The sequence below is a fragment of the Salvelinus sp. IW2-2015 genome, unplaced genomic scaffold (assembly GCF_002910315.2).
Source record: "Salvelinus sp. IW2-2015 unplaced genomic scaffold, ASM291031v2 Un_scaffold1660, whole genome shotgun sequence".
Taxonomy (NCBI): domain Eukaryota; kingdom Metazoa; phylum Chordata; class Actinopteri; order Salmoniformes; family Salmonidae; genus Salvelinus; species Salvelinus sp. IW2-2015.
In genome coordinates, this window is record NW_019943068.1 from 92,560 (window position 1) to 101,935 (window position 9,376).

The 9,376-nt window shown below is 47.4% G+C and overlaps 1 pseudogene; it reads right to left on the bottom strand.

Annotated features, from left to right (window-relative positions):
* Positions 1–3,812: 3,812 nt before the first annotated feature.
* LOC112071607 (sodium-dependent neutral amino acid transporter SLC6A17-like) overlaps positions 3,813–9,376 on the bottom strand; it is a 71,625-nt pseudogene continuing 66,061 nt past the window's right edge.

The following is a 9,376-nucleotide window of genomic DNA, read 5'->3' on the forward strand; positions in this document are numbered from 1 at the left end:
CAGAGAGCTCCTCCTGGGTAGTGTCAGACCAGACAGACAGCTCCTCCTGGGTAGTGTCGACCAGACAGAGACAGACAGCTCCTCCCGGGTAGTGTCAAACCAGACAGACAGCTCCTCCTGGGTGTGTCAGACCAGACAGACAGCTCCTCCTGGGTAGTGTCAAACCAGACAAACAGCTCCTCCTGGTAGTGTCAGACCAGACAGACAGCTCCCTGTAGTGTCAAACCAGACAGACAGCTCCTCCTGGGTAGTGTCAGACCAGACAGACAGCTCCTCCTGGGGGTGTCAAACCAGACAAACAGCTCCTCCTGGGTAGTGTCAGACCAGACAGACAGCTCCTCCTGGGTAGTGTCAGACCAGACAGACAGCTCCTCCTGGGTAGTGTCAGACCAGACAACAGCTCCTCCTGGGTAGTGTCAGACCAGACAGACAGCTCCTCCTGGGTAGTGTCAGACCAGACAGACAGCTCCTCCTCGGTAGTGTCAGACCAGACAGCTCCTCCTGGGTAGTGTCAAACCAGACAGACAGCTCCTCCTCGGTATGTCAGACCAGACAGACAGCTCCTCCTGGGTAGTGTCAAACCAGACAGACAACTCCTCCTCGGTAGTGTCAGACCAGACAGAGACCACACTTTGGCAGAAGCTGCCTGGATGACATTAATGTTGGAGTCCAAGAGGATTCTAAACAGCTTCTACCCCCAAGCCATAAGACTCCTGAACATCTAATCAAATGGCTACCCAGACTATTTGCTTTGCTCCCCCCCCCCTCTTTTACACCGCTGCTATTCTCTGTTGTTATCATCTATGCATAGTCACTTTAATAACTCTACCTACATGTACATATTACCTCAACTTCCTCGACTAACTGGTACCCCCTGTATATAGTCTCGCTATTGTTATTTTACTGCTGCTCTTAATTGCTTGTTACTGTTATTTCTTATTCTTATCCATATTTTTTTAACTGCATTGTTGGTTAGGGGCTCGTAAGTAAGCATTTCACTCTCCCTACACCTCCCCCTCTCCCTCTCCCCTCCACTCCCATCCACCTCCCCTCTCCCTCCCTCTCCCTCTCCCCTCCTCTCCTCTCCTCCCCCTCCCCTCTCCCCCTCCCTCTCCATCTCTCCTCTCCCTCCATCAATAATAGTTCAAGTGATTCTAGCTCTCTAATTGGTAATCCATAATTTACCTGTGGCTGCGATCTACAAGCGGTCCTAGCATCCTGTGACTGAGATCACAAGCGAACAGTCCGAGCAACATGTGGCTGTGATCCACAATCTAGAGGGCTTCTCTGTTTGTGCCTGCACTTTAGATCCTGTGCTATTTGTGTGCTGTGGTATTCTTATTGTGCGGCCATCATTACAGGTCTATCACTTCTAATAGTAAAAAATAAATAAAAACAAAATGTAATGACAGCCCTGTTGTGACTACTGCTGCAGACAGACAGACATGCTCTGTCGGTGGTTTTCTGTTCAATCAGTGTTTGATGTTCAACTCCAGGGTCTCTACCTGCTATAAAAGTCACTGATGTTCAACTCCAGGGCTCTACTCTTAAAGTCCTGATGTTCACTCCAGGGTCTCTACCTACTATAAAGCTCTGATGTTCAACTCCAGGGTCTCTACTACTATAAAGTCACTGATGTTCAACTCCAGGGTCTCTACCTGCTATAACAGTCTACTGATGTTCAACTCCAGGGTCTCTATCTGCTAGAAGTCTCTGATGTTTCAACTCCAGGGTCTTACCTGCTATAAAGTCACTGATGTTCAACTCCAGGGTCTCTACCTGCTATAAAGTTCTGATGTACTCAGTGCTGCTACTGCCTAAAATCGTAATCGGTCTCTCCTTATAAAGTCACTGATGTTCAACCAGGCCTACTGCTATAGTCACTGATGTCAATCAGGGTCTCTACCTGCTATAAAGCTCTGAGTTCAACTCCAGTGTCTCTACCTGCTATAAAGCCTTGATGTTCAACTCCAGGGTCTCTACCTTTCTATAAAGTCACTGAATTTCAACTCCAGGGTCTCTACCTGCTTAGTCCTAGTTAACTCCAGGCTCTACCTGCTATAAAGTCACTGATGTTCACTCCAGGGTCCTATCTGCTATAAGTGCTGACGTGGCTGGACTCAGACTCATACAACACTATAGAATGTCTCCATAAGACGACTTAAAAAAGGCTTGGCAACAGACACAGATATAGCTTTTCAGTACCATCAACAGGTTGACCAATAGCCTGTATCAACATTATAATCCATCAACAGGTTGACCATAGCCTGTATCAACATTATAACACATCAACAGGTTGACCATAGGCTGTATCAACATTATAATCCATCAACAGGTTGACCATAGGCTGTATCAACATTAGAATCAAAGCATCTCTGGGCTGGCTGCCAGTAACAGCTTGGATGTATCTCATTCTCAATCTCTTAAAAATCCTCCCTCTCATAATTTCCCCCTCTTCATCTGCCAGGTTTGGAAATATTTAACCTGGTCAGTTCTCGCAGATCAGTGCGATGAAGGAGAGGATGAATTTTTTAGAAAGAGCCACAGTGTGCTCTGTGTGTGTCATCACTGTCTTCATGAAGAGGCAGGAAACACACAGATAATGTCAGGTACTCCTCTGGTGCCAACAGCGCCACCCTGTGGTTCAAGTCTTCTATTGCAACAAAAAAAAACTAGTTTTGTACACTACAGTATTATAGACTACATTATCCACATAAATTATTATTACACACTATCGTAGAAATATCTCAACCATTAAATAAAAAAGGCTTTTTTTTTTTTTACTTGACAATTCACATAAATAAATATATTATTAGTGCCATTGATTGATCAGAGTGCTTATCGAAGATCATGATTAGAGGAATGTACAATCACAATTAACCCTACATTTCCCATTGATCCATTTCTGAACATCGGTCAACAGAAATCAACATATATAATGGCTTGCGGCACACCTGGGTAGTGTTCAGTAGGTCACACATTTTGCAATGGAAAACACAATCTGTGCTCAAATTTTCAGGTAGTACCTTAGTACACATTCAGGCTGTACCTCCCTTGTTTCATTTTGTTTTTTTTAACAGTTGTTTTCACTCTGCTTCTAAACGTTTTCCTCCAAATGAACACAACCCGGCTTGATAACAGCTGGTTTCACTCTGCTTTTAAAAAGTTTTCCCTAATGAACACAACCCGGCTTGGTAACAGCTGGTTTCAACTCTGCTTTTAAAAATGTTTTCCCTAATGAACACAACCCGGCTTGGTAACAGCTGAGTTGACAAAGCGCAACAACGTGCCCTCTTGTGTGTGTGTGTATGCCCTCTTGTGTGTGTGTGTGCCTTCCTCCATGACATCACAAGAGGATTCATCACCATGGCACTGTGTTGCCGGGGCTGGTTGCCAACGTGGGTATCACAGTTCTATTTATAACACTAGGGGTCACCTGGACTGGCTGGGGAGCACTACGACAAACACACACACCACACACACACACACACACACACACACACACACACACACACACACACACCACACACACCACACACACACACACACACACACACACACACACAACACACACACACACGCTGCCTGATGATCAAACGCTAGCTGCTTGGCTTATCTGCGTTCAGATGAATCACCCCCTGCCTGCCTGCCTGCCTTCTAAGGCTGAATTCAAATGGGGGCCCTCCTTCTCGTTTGTGCCTCTGAGTGATGTAGGACGAGGACTGCCATCAACATTGGTAGTGGCTCTGCTTAGGCCTTGGTTTTGTTTGGATTAGGGGCGATGTGGGAAGGTTTATCTCGCTCGGGGGGCTTTGCTTTACAGCTAGGTGAACAGCAGAGAGGGGGCTCTTTCTTTCTCTCTCTCTGGAGGGGTTGTGTTGGGTTTGATAGAAAGGGTTTCTTGTGCTTCAGTCAGTCAGATCGATCATAGTTCGGACTCTGGCGAATGAATATTCTGATAACCCGTCTTGGTCGGTGTCCCGGTACCATATCCAGCCGTGTTGGTCATCTCCTGGGCTCCGCCGGGCCCCAGGTAGGGGCGGTGAGAGGGCATGGGCGAGGGGCTGGGGCTGGGGGTGCCTTTACTGAGGATGAAGCGGGACTCGTTCTCCTCCTCTAGACCAGAGAGGTCCTTGGTCATACCTTTACGGTAGGAGACGGACAGCTTGTTGGAGCCGTCAGAGACCAGGTTGAAGTGGCGGGCGATGAAGACGCAGGGAAGAGGAAGCATGGCGGCGATGATGAGGGAGTAGGCCACACCCAGAGCCCACGGAGGGTAGGAGAGGAACTTCTCCGACGCCTAGCAGAGGGAGAACGAGAGGGAGGACGAAGAAGAGGGGGGAGGAGGAGAGTGAAGAAACATTGAGATACAGATTCAGAAAAGCTTTTAATGTCCCAACTGCATCAAAACACAAGAAAGAAGTGTATATGACGTACAAACACACGATAAACTGATTGCACAGTAAATATAAAARATAGATGGAATATACAGTTCCTTCAGAAATTATTCACACCCCTTTGACGTTTTCCACATTTTGTTGTGTTATAAAGTGGGATTCAAATGGATTTAATTGTAATTTTTGGTAAAAAAATCTACACAAAATACTCTGCAATGTTAAAGTGGAAGACAAATTGGATAAGTATTCACCCCACTGAGTCAATACATGTTAGAATCCCCTTTGGCAGCGATTACAGCTGTGAGTCTTTCTGGGTAAGTCTCTAAGAGCCCTTCACACCTGGATTGTACAACATTTGTCCATTATTCTTTATTAAAATCTTCAAGCTCTGTCAAGTTGGTTGTTCATCATTGCTAGAAAGACATTTTCAAGACTTGGCATAGATTTTAAAGACGATTTAAGTCAAAATAGTAACTAGGCCACTCAGGAACATTCAATGTTAGATTACTTGTTAGATATTACTGCATTGTCGGAACTAGAAGCACAAGCATTTCGCTACACTCGCATTAACATCTGCTAACCATGTGTATGCAACCAATAAKATTTGATTTGATTTGAATGTCATCTTGGTAACCAACTCCAGTGTAGATTTTACTCCCTAGTTCTTGCTGATGACAAGCATACCCATAACATGATGCAGCCAACACCATGCTTGAAAATATGAATGAGTGGTACTCAGTGATGTTGTTGTGTTGGATTTGCCCCAAGCATAACACATTGTATTCAGGARTAAAAAGTTCATTTTCTTTGCAATATTATTTTTTAGTGCCTTGTTGCAAACAGGATGCATGTTTTGGAATACTGTTATTCTTACTCTCTGGCAACTGAGTTAGAAAGTTTTTTGATGTGGTTGTTACACATCTACCAATCGGGTGCCATTCAAAGTGCCATTCAAAGGGTGTGAATACTTCTAAAGACACTGTATATAAAGTGAAGCAGTCCGTGGCGAGGGAAGATGAGGGTGAGTCAACCATTGAACACGAGGAGATCATTTTAAAGGGAAAGTAAATGCATGTGTGAATACGAAGATGCTTCAAGGAGAACCATGTCGTACAAAACCCATCCGGSCTCGAAGGACCATGAAAAAGATTGTCACTTTGTAGTCACTGGACTAAGAGGGAGGTGCCGGTTAGGTGAAATGGACGGATTAGTACAAATGTGTTTGAGCTAAACTGGTGTAACAGAGGTACAGATTCACTGACCAGTTCCTCCACCCAGGCGTTGTACCCTGCAGGACTGATGGCCATCTCTATCACAGTGGCAATGATGAGCACGATGAGACAGGCAGGAGACACGTACTTCCACATGTAGAAATAGAAAGAGTAGGGTCTGAAACCCAACATGTCCTCTAGATCCTGCATGAACCTGAGAGAGAGAGAGAGAGAGGGAAGGAGAGAGAGGGATAGGAGGAGAGAGAGGGGGAAGGGGAAGGAGAGAGAGGAGGGGAAGGAGAAGAGAGAAGAAGGAGAGAGGAGAGAGAGAGGGAGAGAAGGAGAGACGAGGAGAGAGAGAGAGAGAGAGAGAGGAGAGGAGAGAGAGAGGAGGAGAGAGAGAGAGGAGAGAGAGAGAGAGAGAGAGAGAGAGAGAGAGAGAGAGAGAGAGAGAGAGAGAGAGAGAGAGAGAGAGAGAGAGAGAGAGAGAGAGAGAGAGAGAGAGAGAGAGAGAGAGAGAGAGAGAGAGAGAGAAGAGAGAGAGAGAGAGAGAGAGAGAGAGAGAGAGAGAGAGAGAGAGAGAGAGAGAGAGAGAGAGAGAGAGAGAGAGAGAGAGAGAGAGAGAGAGAGAGAGAGAGAGAGAGAGAGAGAGAGAGAGAGAGAGAGAGAGAGAGAGAGAGAGAGAGAGAGAGAGAGAAGGAAGAGAAGGAAGGAAGGAAGGAAGGAAGGAAGGAAGGAAGGAAGGAAGGAAGGAAGGAAGGAAGGAAGGAAGGAAGGAAAGGAGAGGAAGGAAGGACGGAAGGAAGGACGAAAAGGGAAGAGAAGCGGAAGGAAGGAAGGAGATTAAGGTGAGGATGAACAAAAGCGAATTTTGAACCAAATCAAATTTACAAAGCCATTTCTCCTAGGCACTGCTGTAAAGTAATATGTACGTTCCTTGTGTCATGTTATGCATCCAGTACCTCTTGGTGCCGTAGATCCAGGCCACAGATATATTCTCCAGTATAACCACCACAGTGAGAGGCAGGCCAGCTGAGTAGTCATCAAACATGGTCACAAAGTAGTTCCCTGAGCGCTGGACGAACAGCAAGGCCACAGAAGAACGCCACAATGCAACAACCAACTGAGAGGAGGGGGAAGGAGGGGGAAACATTAATGATCATACATACAGACCACAGAAGAAGACTACGATGCAACTGCCCACTGAGAGAGGAGGACTAAGTAAGGCATACAACATATAGTACATTTACATTTACATTTAAGTCATTTAGCAGACGCTCTTATCCAGAGCGACTTACAAATTGGTGCATTCACCTTATGACATCCAGTGGAACAGCCACTTTACAATAGTGCATCTAAATCTTTTAAGGGGGGGGGGGTGAGAAGGATTACTTTATCCTATCCTAATAGTCTTTATCCTATCCTATAGTCTCTTTCAACAGCCATTGGCTGACCTTTGACTTCTGACTGATAAAGATAAATCAACCCAATCAGAAGATTACCACAGAGGAACTCCTTGCGTGATCTTGGGAAGGCGTCCAGTACAGGTGTGGTGATCCCTGTCATGGTGCCGATCAGGACGCCCAGCCCCAGGTTAATCAGCATGAAGAAGAACATACAGACCCAGAAGGGAGAAGGCAGGAAAGTGGGTCATGGCCTCAGTGAAAAAGGCGATGTAAGGCAGGCCTGTTGCCCTGCACTGCCTTAGAGAAAGAGAGAGGAGGGGAAAAGGAGAGAGAGGAGAGGGAAAGAGAGAGGGAGGGAAGGAGAGGGAGGGAGACGAGAGGGAGGGAAGAGAGAGGGAGAGGAAGGAAAGGGGGAAGAAGAGAGAGAGAGAGAGAGAAGGAAAGAGAGAGGGGAGAGAAGAGAGAGGAGAAAGAGAGAGGAGAGAGGGAGAAGAGAGAGGAGAGGGAAAGAGAGAGGGAGGAGAGAAGAAGAGAGAGGGAAAGAGAGAGGAGGAAGAGAAGGAGGGAGGAAAGAGAGAGGGAGGGGAAAGAGGGAGGGAGGGGAAGAGGAGGGAAAAGAGAGAGGGAGGGGAAAAGAGAGAGGGAGGGAAGAAGAGAAGAGGGGAGGGGAAAGAGGGAGGGAGGAAAAGAGAGAGGGATGGGAAAAGAGAGGAGGGAGGGAAAGGAGAGAGGGAGGAAAGAGAGAGGGGGAAGAGGAGAGGGAAGGGGAATAGAAGGGAGGGAAAAGAGAAGAAGGGAGGGAAAGAGAGGGGAAGGGAAAGAGAGAGGGAGGGGAAAGAGGAGGGAGGGAAAAGAAGAGAGGGAGGGGAAAGAGGAGGGAGGAAAGAGAGAGGGAGGGAAAGAGAGGAGGGAGGGAAAGAGAGAGGGGAAAGAGAGAGTGGAGGGGAAATAAGAGAGGAGGGAAAAGAGAGATGGGGAAAGAGAGAGGAGGGAAAGAAGAGGGAGGGGGAAAAGAGAGCGGGAGGGGGGAAAGAGAGAGGGAGGGGAAATAGAGAGGGAGGGAAAAAGAGAGAGGGAGGGAGAGAGAGGGGAGGGAAGGAGAGAGGGAGGAAAGAGAGAGGTGAAGGGGAAATGAGAGGGAGGGAAAAGCGAGAGGCGAGGGAAAGAGAGATTGGAGGGGAAAGAGAGAGGGAGGGAATAGAGAAGGGAGGGAGAGAGAGGGAGGGAAGAGGAGGGAGGAAGAGAGAGGGAGGGGAAAGAGAGGAGGGAGGGAGAAGAGAGAGGGGGAGGGAAGAGAGAGGTGAGGGATAAGAGAGAGGTGAGGGGAGAGCAGAGGGAGGGAAAGAGAGAGGGGAATGGGAAAGAGAGAGGAGTGGAAAATAGAGAAGGGGAGGGGAAATAGAGAGGGTAGGGAAAAGAGAGAGGGCGAGGGAAAGAGAGAGGGGAGGGAAAGAGAGAGGGAAGGGAAAAGAGAGAGGGAGGGGAAAAGAGAGGGAGGTGAAAGAGAGAGGGGAAGGGAAGAGAGAGGAGGGGGAAATAGAGAGGGTGAGGGAGGGAAAAGAAGAGAGGGGGGGGGAGGGAAAGAGAGAGGGAGGGAAGAGAGAGAGGGGAGGGGGAAATAGAAGGAGGGAGGGAAAAGAGAGAAGAGAAAGAGAGAGGAGGAAGAGAGAGGGGAGGAAAGAGAGAGGGTAGGAGAGAGAGGGGAGGGAAGAGAGAGGGGTGTGAGGAAGAGAGAGGGAGGGAAAGAGAGAGGGGTAGGGAAAGAGAGGGGGAGGGAAAGAGAGAGGAGAGGAAAGAGAGAGGGAGGGGAAGAGAGAGGGAGGGGAAAGAGAGAGGGAGGGGAAAGAGAGAGGGAAGGGGGAAAGAGAGAGGAGGAGGGAAAAGAGAGAGGAGAGGGAAAGAGAGAGGGAGGAAAGGAGAGGGAGGGAAAGAGATGTTTTATCTTCACATATATTTCACTTCAACAATAATGAGACGCCTGTTTTTCAATCTAAAAGTGGTTGTAGATGATGTTGGAAGTGCTTTGGGTGTTGATAGAGTATGAAATCTCTACTTTATAGGCTAGTTTCAGAGACCGAAAGCAGTAAGGAAGAAATCAGGACTATGGATTAACATGAAGGGCCCCCCACATGATTTTCATCCTCTAACAAATCAGACCAATACATCATTTGTTGAGTTTCGCTCCAGTATAAGGGGTCCAGACCCAACATACCTGTTTGAGTTTCCTCCAGTAATACGGGGTCCAGACCAACATACCTTGTTGAGTTACTGTCCTCCAGTATAAACGGGGTCCAGACCCAACATACCTTGTTGAGTTGTCCTCCAGTATACGGGGGTCCAGACCAAACATCATCTTGTTGAT